Source organism: Falco biarmicus, unplaced genomic scaffold, assembly GCF_023638135.1.
Source record: "Falco biarmicus isolate bFalBia1 unplaced genomic scaffold, bFalBia1.pri scaffold_30, whole genome shotgun sequence".
Taxonomy (NCBI): domain Eukaryota; kingdom Metazoa; phylum Chordata; class Aves; order Falconiformes; family Falconidae; genus Falco; species Falco biarmicus.
In genome coordinates this window covers 1,622,788-1,639,270 of record NW_026611861.1, presented here as the reverse complement: position 1 = coordinate 1,639,270, position 16,483 = coordinate 1,622,788, and the positions used below count along the sequence as shown (strand labels likewise).

The window sequence follows — 16,483 nt, the reverse complement described above, 5'->3', positions numbered from 1 at the left end:
GAAGTATAGAGGGAACCAGAGGAGCTTTGCAGGAAAGCTGTAGGGTGATTCTGTGTGTGTGTGCATGTCATCTTATCCCCCAAAGTTGTAACCTCATCCTGTCGCTTCTAGAGTATTCCTTCTTCCCACCAGCTCCAGCTGCTGTTCTTGGTTATGGTTCCTAAGGTGTGTTTTACACTCCACGCCAACCTTGGCCATAGGTCTTGGATGGGTGGAGGAGAGCTTAGGCCTGTTTCTGTGTAAGTTACTGCATTCTCCTGCGCTCTTGTCTTTTCCGGCCACCTTACTTTTTCTTCTGCCACTGTTGCTTTCACAGACGCAGAAGCAGAACATGCTGGCTCTGACATCCAAGGACTTGCACAGCACGTGGGAGGAGCACTTGAAGTCAAGATCCCACCTTGAAGAGCGCGTTGCTCAGCTGGACGAGGAGAAGGCTGAACTGTTGCAACAGGTGAGCCCAGAAAATTCTCCAGGCACCGAGCCAATACCCAGGAGAACCACATGCACCTTCTGGTCAGGTTCTTACGTATCATTGTTTTCTGTTATCCCTGCCATTCAGGCTGCGAGTACCTTATCGTTTGGGGGTCATGGAGGAAGCAAATAAAAGCTAGATGGGTATCCTTGTGTAAGTTCTGGAGTGGCTCTGTTGGGAAGAGTTCCCAGTGTGGTTTGCTATCAGTTGAGCACATCGAGCAAGGCCACAGTTCCCAGTTCTTCCTTGGATTTTGTGTGGTCATCTTCTGACCCCTTGGTTTCTGGGCAGGTTTAAAATGCTTGATGTTTCCAGTGCGTGTGTGGAGGAGCTGCTGTATGTTTTCAGCGTAGCGGGAGCTTAAAAGCCTTGCCGAAAAACATACTGAAGGAATGCTGGGTAAATGAACGAGTGCTTGGGAAACAAGCAGCGCTTGCCAGTTGCCAAGGGACAGCCTTCCCCTTTTCTCCTTTTCTGTAGAGGGAAAATGGAAGTACAAAGTCAAAACAGCTGCCAGCTCTCCTCTGGTGTGGCTGAGAAAACACCAAGAGGAGGAAAACCAGCATGTGGCTAAGTAAATGCCCACACAGAAGAGGTGGAGGTAATGGCCGAGGGGAATAAAATGTTGAAGAACTCCAAAAGATCAGATTCCTCCACAAGCCCCTGCCTGCTGGTTGCTGGAAGATCCCATGAAAGCTTTGGATGGATCCATGTTCTCCCATGAAGTGCATACCTACGTAATCCCTACTATGAGCAGAGGCACTGCCAAAAGTGTTCTCCAGCATCTTTTCCACCTGTTATGTCTAGAAGAGGATGGCCTTTGCTTCAGCGAGGGCATCTGTTTCTGTAGTTACGTATTGGTCTGTTTGATGTGAAACCTGAAGGGATGGAATATCCTCAGGAATTCCGTCCCGTGGCATTCTGTGGAACGTGGCTAACGGATAGAGACGTCCGGCAGCTTCTCTGTGGAGAGCGCTAGATGCACAGACTGTACGTAGGTATTTTTCCTGTGCTCTGTTTGTGTGATACACTTTCAAAAGAGAAAAGAAAGATGTGAGAGTGAAAGAAAGGAAGTGAAGAAGCTGGTAGAGTTGAAACGCCCAGCTGAACTACGTCTGGCCCAAGAAATGAAAAGAAACCTCGATCTGCAGAAAGACTGTAAGAGGGACGGCTTTTTAGCGTGGTGAAGAGGTATCCCTGCGTAGAAGTCATGTTTTATTAAACTTTAGTGTAAAAATAGGTGTACCTAACTGTGAGCAGATGCCGGCCTCGTGTTAGTTCTTGCAAGGTACTTCTGTACACCAGCCCCTAGTTTTCACTAGCTGCCAAAACAACTGCAGGTGCAGGTTGCCCTGCAGTTCTCCTGGGAAAAAGGGAGTCTTTCATTCCTCTTTTCAGGTGAAATCTGGACTCTCCAAGTGTATGTGGCACAGGAATACTGGTTTTTCCTGGTAATTCCTAGTGTGTCAAGCACGTTAAAGATGAAGCAAGCTGTGTCTGTGCTGTTTACATGAGAGTATGTGAAAAAGTCCAGTTTTGTTCCTTTGCTTCATTGTTTTCATGACTAGTTTGCTGTGCAGGTTGAAGAGGCTGCTGAGCAGAGCTACGAAGGAACTAAGGGTGTATGAGGAGAGAGGGGGACTGTCCCAGCTTAATTTGCAGGGAGAAGTGAAGAACAGGTATTCTGAAGTGGTCAATGAAATTGGCAGATTAAGAACAAAGGTGAGCTTTGCTTTGTTTGGGTTATTGTGGTGTTTTTTCTTGTGAAACCTTTGTTCTTTCTTTATACTTCTTTTCATATTGTTGACTTTTTTTCTTGGCTGTATTTCTGAAATTATTTGGCTGTTTTTTGATGTTCCTTCTATGGTCACAGTAGTAGGCGACTGTAATACTGATGTAGCTCTTAGGGGTAAAGACGGAAGTGTTACGTACACAGCAGTATCTGCGAGGGCACATCAGGGGTAGGCTGTCCTGCAGAGGAAGGGCAAAGCAAGAGCCACAGCAAGGCTGGCAGGGTCTGTGACCACACAGGCCAGGGATCAGCCCCACAGGCCCTCACCAAGAAGAGCAGAAGAGTTCTGGGGACAGTAAGCAGAGTCCTCCAAGAGTGCAGATCACCAGGCCGGTCCATAGGGATGGGCAGGTCTGCAGTCCTACTGGGCCGTCACGTCCATGGGTGAGGGTCAGGGCTGAGAGCAGTGAAGGCCCAGCACAGGCCTGGCTGCAGCTTGAGGCCGTGGCAGCATCGTCGGGCTCCGACGGATGCATTCCCTCTCGGAAGAGAGGGGAGTAACGCCACCATCACTCGGAACAGCTCTGTGCAGTTGGCCTTGCCCAAGGTCACCCCCTGAAGCCTGTCTCGGGCACGAGTTGAGCAGGAGGCAGGTGGGGGTTTGCTTTTCGGAATGGTGTCTTTGCTTCCCAGGGCACAATGCAGTGTGAGGTGGTGCGGAAGAAACCCTGTAACTTGTTGCTTACTAGTAGCTGACTCAGTCCGTCTTTCCTGGTCTTAGAGACCCACAAATGGTTTTGAGGTTGCTCTGCGGCGAATGAAGAGACGGGACGCAGCTTGATGCAAGCAAATGTCAATTTATTGTACAGAAGCACACGTTTTTATACACTTTCAGAAGCTGCGCGTTTCAAACTAATTGGTTCTTGAAGCTAAGCATTGCATACTAGGCAATCCCTGATTGGTGGTTAACTACCAGCAATTAACAGCAAGGTGTTACCTTTCCTTGGCGCCATCCGTCTCCCACTCCCCTGTGCTCTGCAAACATGCCTCATCATGTTAATTGTTGTCTAGACAAGCTCGAGCACATTCCCCTCAGCTAACCGATTGCCGCGCATGGTCCTAGTTTCCAGCCCGCTCCTGCATTGCTCTGGCCGTTCGGTAGCATGTGACCTTTTAGCTGCTTCTCCGCTCATTACTGAGATAGCTGTGTTTCAAAGTTATGCTCCTTTTTAGAAGATATTATTGTAGAACGAGTCAACTGCCTTGACAGTGGCTCATTTTTAGTTCACAGGTTAGCAGCATATTTGTGTTCCTGTTGGAAGAGTTATTTTGAATGACAGGGAATGGAATTACGTTTGGGCAATTTTAAATAAGTGTAAAGTTTCTACGTATTTTAGAGACTTTCAAGTGTTGACTCTGCTGGTTTCCCCCACTTTTTTAAAAATAAAAGATGATGGGATATCATGTTTTATGGTTAATAGGTATAGACGATGGATGCTTCTGGAGGGGGAAAGAAGGGGATAGAGCTGTAGTTGACCATTGGGACCTATGGGAAGTCTGATATTTCCTGGAAATCTTTTGAAAACAAACTGCAGCTTTGACCTAAAGAGACTGTCTTCTGCCACCACTGCTGCAAAAGCGGTGTTCTGAACTGCTACTTCCAGATCTTTTAGCGTAATGGAAGAGAAGGGTACCCGTTTCTTGCCTTGTCAGTTCTGTGACAAAGCTTTGACCGTGTGACAGCATGTGACAGTTCCTCTGAAGCATGACACATGGTTCTTTTTCTGATGAAACCAGAATGTGGCTGTGATGTAACTGGGTATGGGTGTGTTTGATTTCCTATGATCGTATGAACATCTCGCAGAAGAATAGCCCTAGTGCTTTTCAGCCTAGCCCTGCGGGTGTCATGCCGCTGGTTTGGTACCTCTCGGTCCGTGACCCACTGCAGAACTGAGGAAGGATGGGAACCTGAGGAATGCTGTCAGAAATTATGTGAAAGCTGTTCTTGTTTTAAAAGAAGAGCCTGGTTTCACTTTTGTGATAAATAGTCTTGATGGCCAACTCCTTTACCAATTTTCACAGATTTGACTAATTTTAGATCCCTCTGAGTTCCCTGTTTTTTTCCCCTTTCCTGTCTACAGGTTGATGAACTTTCCCAGCAGCTGGAGATAGAGCCTAAAAAAGGCATGCAGCTAGAAGCACAAAATCATGATTTGCGAGAGGAGTTGTCCACCATGCGTGGGAACCATGAAAAACTGGAGAAGAGCAAAAGCCAGCTGAAAGAAGAGGTGGCTAATCTCAAACACCATATGGAGACTAACATGGTGGATCGCAGCCAAATAGAACAATCCAAAAGAGAGGTGGAAGAGTGAGCTGAACAAGAAATAAGACAAAAACGGCAAGAAGTCAATCTGATTTTGCAGGTAAGTTCATTTCTTATGTGTGTCTGTTATAGACTTCTGTTTTGGTTGTCATTTATAGGGGCGGGGGGTGGTGCCTGATTCCATGTGTTACGCTGTACTTCTGTTTTTCCTGAAGGGCAGTGGGAGAAGGGAATATGGTTGGGCAAGACGCTTTCATGTGCGTGCAGTGTGCCTGCAGGCCCTGAATCAAAAACTTGCCAAGGTAGAATTTCATTTTGCAGTTCTTGGAGGGGTGTCACTGTCCACTGGTCTTGTTCTCATTGTTTATCCTTGAATGGGTATTGCAACTTAGAGTTGTCACAGCCAGGCATACACATCTTCCTTAGTCATTGCACAAGGGGCAACGCTCAGAAAAGAAGTCACCAAAGCTGCAGGGTGGGGGCTGGGGGTGCGGCATCTCCATAATTTCTTTGAGGAATGCTATGCCCTGTCCTACAGAGATTGTGTTCTTCCATCAGTAGCTTTGATGAAGAATAGTGCTAAGATGGGGGTTCTTTCTGAATGAAAAGAATCATTTAGTGTGGTAGTTCCAGGGTTCTGCCCTGGTCGCTGATGGCAGTGAGGAGGCACAGTTGCCTCGCTGAATAGAGCTGGGCCCTTGAAATTGGGTACGTGCAATTGACTGGCGAGGGGAGTTCTCTTTTTCTTTGCGGTGGTTGAAAGTGTGTATCTACTTCAGATGCAGGCAGCCTCCCAGGACAGATTAGAACAAATCAGGGCCAGTCGTCATGCTTTGCTGACAAGCCAGCTAGAACACAGAATTGGAGACCTCGAACGTGAATTGGACAGGATAAAAAATACCCAACGAGACAGTATTTTTCAAAAAGAATCTGTACAGGCAGAAGCGGAAAAGTACAAAGACCTGTATCTGGAGGAAGTTAAAAATGGAAGGTGCCTAGGAAATAAACTGGAAGGGTAAGTCCATGCATTTTTGGCGTGATAATAAGATACTACTTTTTCCTCAAGCAGTTTTCTTCGTTAAATACCTTTTCTACATCTGGTCAGCATTATGCATAAGAGAGCATATTTGTGATGAAAGTACCTTAAGGCTCCCCCCTGTTCATTGGAACTATCTTCGTTTCTCTTCAGTGTTCCAGCAGTAACACCACCGATCATGGGCATTAATAGGATATTTTTGAAGTTGAGTTTGTTTTAACAGGCAGCCTTTTTGCCAGTCTCTAATCTCCTCTTCTTATTCTAAGTACGGCAGAAAAGAGAATGTCATGTCCTTTACTGCTTGAATAAGGATAGGCCCTTCAGAGAACGGCATTTGGTGCTATGAAGAAGAACAACAAAAATCTTTTGGCTTCCATTTTAGCCGCATGTCATAGGTTTCAGCTTGCTTTGGGAAAGGAAGGGAAGCCCAGAGTTCTTACGCCGGTGATGTACCTTTCAGGAAGAGCTATGTAAACACACGGTGTGCACAGACTGCTTTGAGGCCTTAATGCTGAGAAGTCCAAAGAATTGGTTAACTCTTGCTGCTTCCTGCAGGTAGTGTGGCTACCTAGAAATAGGCTCTTCAAAAAACCTCAGATCAAATTATGGACATTTTTTTTGAACTCTCTTAATCCCTTCCACTTTCAGAAGTCAGATAATAGTCAAAGACCTGGAGGGTAACTTTGCGGAAGTGTTATTACCAAAGATAATTCTTTGTATGCTTCTGAATGTTTCAGAGCTAATGAGAGATGAGCAGAAGCCAACGCTAAGCTCCTTCAGGAGTGCCATAGAAGCAAACCTTTAATTGCAAGCAGCGCTGTCAGTGGTCCAGTTCTGTATTCAACTGAACTGGGACATATTAGCAACAATCCGGCACTGAATAGAAGTCTAAATCTAGGAGGAAGCTTCCTAACCCCGACCGTGAATACGTTACCATCAAGAAACAGAGTTGAAGCCTATGTGGCTAAGGTAAGCGTTTTTAAATACTGGTCTCAACTAGTGTTGAAGAGTATCTGTAAGCAAGGTTGTGCTTTTCAGTCTAAAGTTAGAATCCATTTCTAGTTCCAAACCATATGCTCTAATATGCTAAACCAAATTGCTCATCAAACCAGTATACAACTAGGTGGTAGAAATGAAGACTTCTGGTCATTAGGGTTATAAAATTTCCAGAAGCGCTCAAAGACCAAAAAATACTGAGTTCTAAATGATGAACTGCGTAACAGGTTTTTTTTGCAAGTTCTCTTTTGCAAGAGAAACTGTGATGAAGAATACTGTGGCATAGGAAGCTCCCAAATAAGCTCTTCAGTAAAATTTAATGCGGATGCCCCATCCCTGGCAGTGCTCAAGGCCAGGCTGGGTGGGGCTTGGAGCAACCCGGTCTAGTGGAAGGTGTCCCTGCCCATGGCAGGGGGGCTGGAACTGGATGATCTTTAAGGTCCCTTCCAACCCAAGCCATTCTGTGGATGACCTTTTTTAAAACAGCTATCTTTATGATGAGTGCAAAATCCCATCAGACTTCTTTGTTTGAGACACCTTTTCCTCCTTCACTGATGTTCATGCTAGCAGTTTCTTCACCGGAACTGGTTTTAGTACAATACCAACAAAGGGATGCTTCAAAACTAGGATGGTATGAACAGGGCACGTTACTTCTCACTGGAGTGCGGGACGAATGCTGTGCCTCGGAGGCATTTGATTTTGTGGGTCCTGCTATGTGGTGTTATATGTAACTGCTCCTCAGGAAGTCTACAGAGCTTTCTAATTTGGTAAAAAGCTGCAACCTCTGCAATACCTCTGGTCAAAATATGCCCTGTAATTAGCAGTCAGCATGATAGCACATCCCTCACAGAATGGTAAACGTGATATCATGAGACTTGGAAACAGATGTCAGTAGTTGTAATCGGTTTCCCACCTAGCATAGGACTGAGGCATGGGCAAGCTTGCCTGTTCAGTCAGTGTCTGTCCCTCGCACATTCTGTTGTTGAATGGATGTGAGAAGCATTTGGTCACCTTTAAGCCTTACCCTGGTTCAGTGGTCCCACCTACACTGGAAAGAATCCATTTAAAATAACGTGTCTACATACTGCACCTGGTTTAAGAAAAAGAAAAAAACCAAACCAAACAACAAAACAAAAATAGACAAAGCAGTGTGTAGGTAGTGCGTAGCAGCGGCAGTTAAGAGATGAACTTTTCTGTATCGTTGTGAATGTGGTTTTTGTGTCAGAGGGGTGGACATAACACTACCTAAAGAACGTGGGAGGCAATTAGTACTGTACCACCTGCAGGGATTATTCTGCACGCAAGCAGCAGAAAGGAGGCGAAATTCAGGGATCCACTGCAAAACTGAAGTAAGAAGAAAGCCAGGACAAGGGAACAAGAGGGACAGGGAGCAGGGAGCAAGTGAGGGCAGGGAAAAAAGAGAGAGAGATGGGAGCGAGATGTTACAAGAAGAAAAAGGCAAAGGAGGAAACCATCCCACTTCTAGGAAAAAAGCTGTCCTAGTTTAAAAGAAAAGGGTTTAACAGTTGTGGTTTCTTTTTTTGAAGAAGAAACAGGAAAAAAAAATAACCTCCCTGTTACTAAATCCAGCTGCACATCTTTTTATGGTATTTCTTCCTGTAATCACCAGTTAGGGAACGACTGAGACTAATTGTAGTGTCACTGCTTGTAGCCTCGAGTCACCTGACGTTCAGTGTATTCAGGGAAGTCTTAAAACCTGATCTTCTCTGGAGTCCTTCAGAAGAAAGGAACTGAGTTCTCAGAGGTGCAGTAGTTGCTAGAGGACTAGGCGAGTATTTCGCTTAGAACTGCGGGCTTAATTGTTCTCAGTCGGGTGCAGTATGTCATGTGCATAACATGCATCTGAGAAAAGAGGATTGAATTGCAACATAAGACTTTGAAGTCAGGAAGTAACAAAAGGGAAAAACTGCATGTATCCCTCTGCATACAATAATGGGTGGCAAATCTCAATCAGTTTCCAAATGCAAAATCACCAGACGCACAGTCTGTGCTGTCATTTCCGCAGGAGTCCCGTGCCATTCAGGAGGCAAGTTGGAGCATGAGGGAAGAAATCAGAGATTATAGTTTTAGTCTATTTTGAAATGCTTTGCTGGTTGTGCTGCCTGGTATTCTGTCTGTTCACCAGACTGTTTCAAAGCAGAAGAATTTCTCTGACTCTAAGCCTTTTCTTCACTTCACTGTTTACTTCAGTTATGCCTCAGCTTTGTTTTCCCACTAACCTGGTTCCCTTCTACGGAATTTGCCTTGCCTTTAAATTCAGGATGCGCAGTGCTGCCTTGGCTGGAGATGACAAATGTTTCTGCCACTGAAGCTCTAAATGACAGGGAGTTAAGAAGCTGAAATTGCAGTGTGCCTCAGGCAGTCCTTTTGCACTACTTTTTTTAGTCAAAGCTCTCTGCAGATTTGGTGTTCCTTGTAGTAGCTTCCTCAAGGTGAGAAAGGCTATTGGAAGTAGGGAACATGCCAGCCATTCTGAAGAGGAAGATGTTTGTGTAAATTTCGTTTGTGCACAAGCTTTGAAATAGCTTCAGGGGCAAAGAGGTGAAAATAGTTCACACTGCTATTATTCAAAATGATGGTGATCATTGGTCCTGCAGCTGTTGGAAAAAACACTGGTAAATGATGCTGACAAGAGGAAGGAGTGCTCCACTAGCAAGTGGACACAGTTTCTTCTTTAGACTTAACTAAGGAATTTGGTGTTTAAAGGCTTGAAAGATTGCACCGTTTTCCTAAACATGAGGCATGACTATCAGTGATTACACATAGAGCCGTACATGTTGAAGATGGTAATATCACAAGTTCAGCAAAAAATGAGCGTGTTATTCTTAAAAGAGCATAAAGAAATGTGTTCCATTCCAGTATAGCCCCTTCCCCTTTATCAAATATATACGCTACAGAAATGAATAACCTTGAAGTGCAAAAGGATCTTTAAAAATAGAAAAAAGTTCATATTGGCACAAGCTTATTAACCAGTAGAATCCCAATCCCATGCAAATGTCTTCGGGTTTTTTTGGTGTTTTTTATTTGTATTAGAGCTTCAGTAATGTGGAATAAATTACAAGTACTTGACAAATTCTGTGCATGTCATTAGACAGTGACTGTAGCAACTAGCAATTCAGCATTTCAGACCTGCTCCCTTAGTCCATAGCCTAAGGCAAGGAATGTCTCCTGCAAGTGCTGCAAGGAGGTTTTGGGACTGGAGTCCTGCTGTTAGGTTTAACAAATGTCAAGCTTAAATCCTAACAGCTGTGCCAAAGGCTGGTGAAAATGAACGTGCGTGTCTTGACAGACAAGAACAGTGAACTCTGCAACCAGGGTGAATCAGTGGATAAATGAAACCAGTTTAATGTGGGAAGGGAAATGTCTGCTTCCTCTTCATCTTTCAATTTCTGTTCCATTTCTGATTTGGCTTTCTGCACTCTTGTAGCAGTCTTTGTTGTTAGCTTTTTTACTTGCTTCATTTACATGTAGGCCACGTTCTTGTTTCTCACTGAAGACCTGTGAACATAAGGCCATTTTTCTTTCTTCTTCAGCTCCTTCATCAAAAATCTGTCCCTCTCTCTTCTCTGCAGCCAGATACATGGCAAGGTTTGCAGCCAGCATTGTTTAATGTTGGGATGGTATTTTATACTGGAAATGTTGTCTGTTTACGCTGTTAGGTTTTGATTAAAACTTACTGATGTATTCACATTTTCCTAACACTGCGCATATTTTGAACTTTAGTTTGTCCAAGTGAAAGAATGACTGCTGCAGGGGACTTCTCTGCTTTATGTATTTGTAGTGCAAGGGCTTCGGTGGTAGTTAACCGTCTGTGAGATGTAGTGCAAGGGCTTCGGTGGTAGTTAACCGTCTGTGAGATGTAGTGCAAGGGCTTCGGTGGTAGTTAACCGTCTGTGAGATGATAGTCTATGGATTTAATCTGTTATAATGGAACTTTGAGCTCTAGGAGTAGGCTGGTTTACCCTCCTTGCCACTTCTGATATACAAAAAGTTCTTGGTGGTCGCAGCAGTTGTGTCTAGGAACTCAACTTCAGAACAGTACTGGTACTCCAGACTCGGAGCATCATTTCACGGAGTCTTACAGGATCCAGCTTACTCTGTGCTAAAGCAGCCTGTGTGGATAAGTAGTAAGTCAACACCACTTTCTGAAAAAGAACTGTTGAGAAGGTGCCTGCTGCAAATGAACACCTGGTGTGTTACCGCCTGAAGAGATGTGCAGTGAGGTGAGAAGTACCTGCTCAGGAGGTTTGGGACACTCAGCTGTGATGCCTTTCCCAGGGGTTTGGGGGGAAGGAGAAAAGTGGAGGCAAGTTAAGGTCCTCGGAGGTGTATTTTGCCTGGCTCTTCATTCATCCCCTTTTCAGAAATCAGTGTGTTGGCTTTATTTCCACCTATTTCTCTTCCCTCAGACATGGATGAGAATCACAAAGACGTTGATGGAATGAATAAGAGGAAAACAAGACCTTTTTCTTCTCTTGATTGATTTGTACATGTTGCGGAGGGTCCTGTGGACCTTCTAGTCATTGTGAAGACTCAGGAAACCAGGGAAAGTGGTTTCTTCTAACACCACTAAGTACTACGACTTTGCTTGGGCTTGGTCCTGGGTTTGGGCCGTATTTTGGTCTAGGCATTAGTTTTCCTGCTTTTCTCTGTTACCTGTGTCTCGTCTCAGGAGTTAGGGGGTCCTTTCTCCCCGGAATTTTGCTTCTGCTCGTACCTGCTTGAAAACAATTAGAGATTTGGGGGGTCCTTTTCCATTGTTCATGCAGCTCTGTTGGCACAGAGTATTTCAATGAAGTATCACAGAGTGGTGCTTCTCCTGCAGGATCCGGTGAATTTGGTCCCAGCTTTCCCTGTGTTCCTGGAGAGAGAGCCCTTCCCTCCGCTTCGCTGGTTTACAGCCCCGCTCCTCTGACCCTTGCAGTTACTGCCTGTTACTGCTGCTCTTGTGAGGGTAAGCAGAGTGGTTTCCTTCCTGAGGCTCTTGCTCTCTCTGTCCTGTTGAGTACCCTGTGCAGTGTTTCCGTTCTTCTTCTTGTTGTTATGCTGCTAGGTGGGTCTGCTCATTTCATGAAATAAATGCTCCTTCCCCCAGGAATTCAGTACTAAAATCAAGAGAGTCACAGAAGGAGTGAGGGTGGAAAGGGGCCTCTAGAGATGATCTAGTCCGACCTCACCCCTGCTCAAAGCAGGGTCAGCCGTAGCAGGTTTCTCACTGTTCTGTCCAGCCAGGTGTTGTACATCTCCAAGGATGGACCCTCCACAACCTTTTCTGAGCAACTTGTTCCAGTGGCTGTCCATGCTTACAATTTTTTAAAAAATAATAATTATAAAAATCCTTGTGTTAAAGTTTCCTCTATCTGGATTTGTGCCTATTCCTCTTGTTCTTTTGCTTGGCACCGCTGAGAAGAGTCTGGCTCCATCTTCTGTACTCCCCCCACCAGGTACTTATACACATAGATAAGGTCCCCCTGAGCTTTCCTGTTCTCCAGCAAAGAAACAGTTGCAGCTCTCAGCCTCTGCATATAGCTCACAAGGTCCAAGCCCTGCAGCATCTTCATGGCCGTCGTAGCCCTGGAAGCTGTATGATACGTGTTTGGAAATTCACTTCTGTGTGTCACAAATTTGATGGAAAAAATGTAGGAGTAGCAAGTACCATCAAACGTAAACAACAGCGTATAGCGCTTGGACTGTGACTCTTAAATTAGGAGATGTGATTCCTTCTTGTGAAGGCTTCTGAAGGCAGAATCATAAGTGAGAATAACTTAATTGGTAACAATACCCACTTTCTAGGGGAGAAGAGGCGTAAGTGCTCCTTTGCAGTGATCCAGGCTGATTCCAGCTACATAATAAACCCCACAGCACTCGCTGCGTAGAAGCTGTAGCTGCGGTTGTTTTTCTTAGTACACAGTTTGCAAGAAAAAATTGTGTGTGCTTTTATATTTTTATAAATGCGTGTCGTGGTATTTGCAATAACAATAAAGAAGTTTTGGCGTCATCTGTAGGAGCTCTTTCAATTTCCCATCTTAAGGTGGAGAAAAGAAGAATATTGGCACACGCTTTTTTCTATACAAATGGTGTATGTCAATCCTGCAGCAGCTGCTGGTGCAGCTCTTCTCTCTGTGAAGTTGCAGAAGCCAGCCTCAACTGGCTGATTTGTCCCTGTGGGTGGCATTTGTACATATCTCGGCATGTAGCTGACATCCTGTTTGTGTGTTTGATGATAAACTTCAGCCGTACCTTCACTGCTATAACTGCGCTAGCCTTTCTTGCTTTCTTCCTGTGTATTTTGTTAAATGCCCAGTAATAATCCAGCTGGCGAGTTACAAATTGTTTTGTTAACGTTGCTGAGCAATGAGGCAGCTGCAGCCCGACTGACCAAAAGTTTCTCTTCGAGAAAAATCAAACCCCAAACCAAGGTGTGTCTACTTGGAATTATATTTTTAGGTTTTCTCTCATTATGTGTGGGTTTTAAGAATGTTTTAGAAGTTTAATATTAGAAAAATGTAACTGTTAAAATATTAACTATATTTTCTGTATAATTCTAGGTACGGCAGGAACTAGATGAAAGAATCGCTAAAGAACTTAAACAAGGTAATGTGTCACTGTTAGGGGCATTTTTAAGGAAAAAGAGGAGTGTTCCTAACTCCTGAATGTAATGGCTTGAAAGCTGTCAAGTTCCTGTGCTAAGCACAGGGAGGTTTTTCTGCTAGCTTTCCAGTTTAGACTTGAATGTGAAAATTTCCTGCTTACCAAAAGATTGTGTAGAATGTTATGCAGTTGCCTGAAAAAGACAAGTGCAGAGAAAACTAACCCACTTCCTCTACACGGGTGCACTTGGCTTAAGCTGAAGTCACGTTTTTCTAGAGTGAATCCTTGAGCACAAACATCAAACGTAAAAGAAGCCCTGAGAGAAGACGTTTATAGACTTCAGCCATCACTGCTTCTTCCATGTGCGTCGGTTGCATTCCGCACTACATCATACCGCGCCCATTCTCTGCTGTTGGGTCTGGATTTTTGCTGTTTCTTGTCCATTGCTTGTATTTGTAGCTTATATGTTGCAGTCTTTTTTGAATAAGCAAGAAAAATATAATCAGTGATGAAAGATACCCTTTCTTTGGGAAAAGATCATTTAGTAGCACTTAGGCAAACATCAGATGAGTTGAATGCTTTTAACACATAGCATGAAACATGCTCTATAATATGAGGCCAGGTGTCGAAAGAGGAATTCCACCTGTTTCAGGGTAGTCGTTCCTCCAGAGTCACTGCTTTGCTTTGCAGTGACTGGTGCTATTTCAAAGCAGGTAGCCCCTGCGAGAATTTCCTTCTGTTCCTGCATGCTTTTGGTAATACAGAGAGTGTTCAGCTGTAGCTTCGCAGCTCGTTCCGTGTGTCCGAATGGACACAAAGCCGTTGCATTTCATCCGTGTGCATTTTGAACCTGACTGTGCATCTGCTAGGTGTCATAGAGTGCGTTTGGTTTCAGGACCTTGTCGGAAAAATGTGGCTGGAGAAGAACAGGAAAGGTGGGCTTGCTTTCATTGAGTATGTGTTTTTGTGGAGGAAAGAGGGTTTTGCCAGGGTGAGTTACAAAGACGCCCCTCAAAGAAAGTGCCAGGCTAGGAGACTTGTCCTGGCCTGACTGCATTGCAAAGGTGTTTGCGTTTTCACCGGCGGATTCTTTTTAAGTTTGTCACAGAGAAGGCAGAAGCTGGTTTTTAGGAGCAGAGTTCCAATAAATCACTGCTTTGAACATTCAAGGAAAACAGATACTGGAGGTTCGTGAGGTCTGCAGGGGGGCTCAGTTTAGCACTGGTGCAAGCAGGAGTCATTTGTGGGTTCCCTGAAGATGTTCAGTGTGTAGCCTATAGAATTTCTGTCACTGGCTTTAGAAATACTGTTGGCTGGTAGGCAAATGTGGAAAAAGATTGTTTCTTCCTTTGTGCCTAGCCCTTTGATTGTTATGTCCCCTTGGAAGTTTTTAAATCTCTTTCTGGACTGTGGTCTCTCCAGTTATCCATGATGTTTTCATAGTGACTGATTTGGCCCTGTCTAGTGTAAAAGCAACACCGGAATGTTGTTTCTCTTCTCCCTAGCCACTGCTGAACTTGAAGCTGGATCTGCTGGAGCTTCTCCCATGGTATCTTCTGACGGATCTTCAGAAAGTATCCACGTTGACAGGATCCCCTTTGCAGGGCAGTACAGGAGCACCGCGATGTTTTAACCAAAAATTACCTGATTTGAACAAAATGCTGGGAAAAAAGCTCTGGAAATCATTTTGTTTACATAGTGCGTCTATAGTTTCTCATCCCACAGTTCAGATGGGAAAATGTGTTTATTGCAGTCCGAATGTGAATTCTAAGTCTATTAAATGGATGTCAAGCACATTGCACTTGCCTGTTGGTTTATTGATGCATAGGTGTTTTATTTTGCACTCGCCACAAGAAGCACACCTATTTTTGTCGGACTAGCAGAATGACTCACCTTGATTCTTGAGCGTGACAGAATTGTCAAAATGTTTCTTGTTAACGTAGAAGCATTATTTTTTCTCCACTGATGTTCTGTGTTTTAACAAAAGCATTCCCTTTGTTCTGCTTAATCCTTTCACCCTATGTGTTTTTAATGTTTCCAGTGTTACTTTAATGCTTAGGACATCATTTGATGTGATTTGAGCCTGCTGCTTCAGTCCAGATGCCGTGACTGCTTCTGCCGATAAAGTGAAATCTTTACCAGTGGTCATGCTGGAGGACGGGGCACTTTACGTTGCTGTCACCTTATGCGCCGTAGGTTTAACATTACTGTGAGTGTGTAGCAGTGCAGAGAGAGTTATGTGGTGGGTTTGGTATGTTTGTTTTGGATCACAGGACCACGGAACGGGTGAGGTTGGAAGGGACCTCTGGAGGTCATCCGTTCTAGCTCCCCTGCTCAGGGAAGGCCGCCCAGAGCTGGTTGCCCAGGACCATGCTGGCTTTTGAGTATCTCCCAGGATGGAGCCTCCATGGGCAGCCTGTGCCAGTGCCCAGTCACCCTGATCAGAAAGAGGCATTTCCTGACGTTCAGCCCCAGCCCTCTGTGTTTCTGTTTGTGCCCGTGGCCCCTCACGGTATTCATCTTGGGGTTTGTGTTAAAGGCCGCTGCAGCTGTAGACGTTCCCAGTTACTACATCGGCAGCTGCGCTGTACCTGAAACACTTCATGTGCGGGAAAAATGAATGTTAAAATATTAACTTCCAGTCTCCTCAGTACTTTCCAAACCTTGTATGATAGGGCAGCCAATCTTTTTGTTGCTGCTAGCAGCTGACGATACGGTGGCGGTAGCCCAGATGGTAGCCAGTGTTCTGGGACATTTGTGTCAATAAAAGAAGCAGGTTTACTTATTTCAGGGAGTTACCTGTTACTGAAGATCTGCGTTGTCATTTCCTGTGCACAGAAGTCAGTAGTGATCAGAAGATGACAGAACAAAGTCCCAGTTCTGGGAAAGGAAGAATGGTTGTCCCGAGATCAATTAAGACTGGAAAAATCTGGGGGTTTTACCCACTAATTCAAGGACCTGAGTTAACAGGCAGTGAGGAAAGCAATGAATGTTGCTGTGACGCTGTTCCTCTTTATATGAATACATATTTGTGAAGTTAATATACTGTATTTAATTCCAGGTATTCTGTTTCAGCTTGAAATTTAATAAACTTTGTCATCTAATATATGTCTTTGTTTTATCGTTCCCCTTCTTGACATCGCTTTCTACCCCTTTCCCTAACCGTACAGCTCTCCAGAGCGCTCTGCTCCTTTCAGCTCTGTTCGCCGCTGCACCTTCAGCCTGTCCTGGAGGCCAGGCAAAAGGCCAGCATGTGTGTATGTCCTTTTCCACAACTGTGTTAAGACCACAGGCTGGTGTTGGGGTACTCGT

General features: G+C 44.7%; 1 pseudogene; it reads left to right on the top strand.

The window, feature by feature from the left end:
• LOC130143469 (ankyrin repeat domain-containing protein 26-like) overlaps positions 1–16,275 on the top strand; it is a 33,769-nt pseudogene extending 17,494 nt beyond the window's left edge.
• Positions 16,276–16,483: the final 208 nt, after the last annotated feature.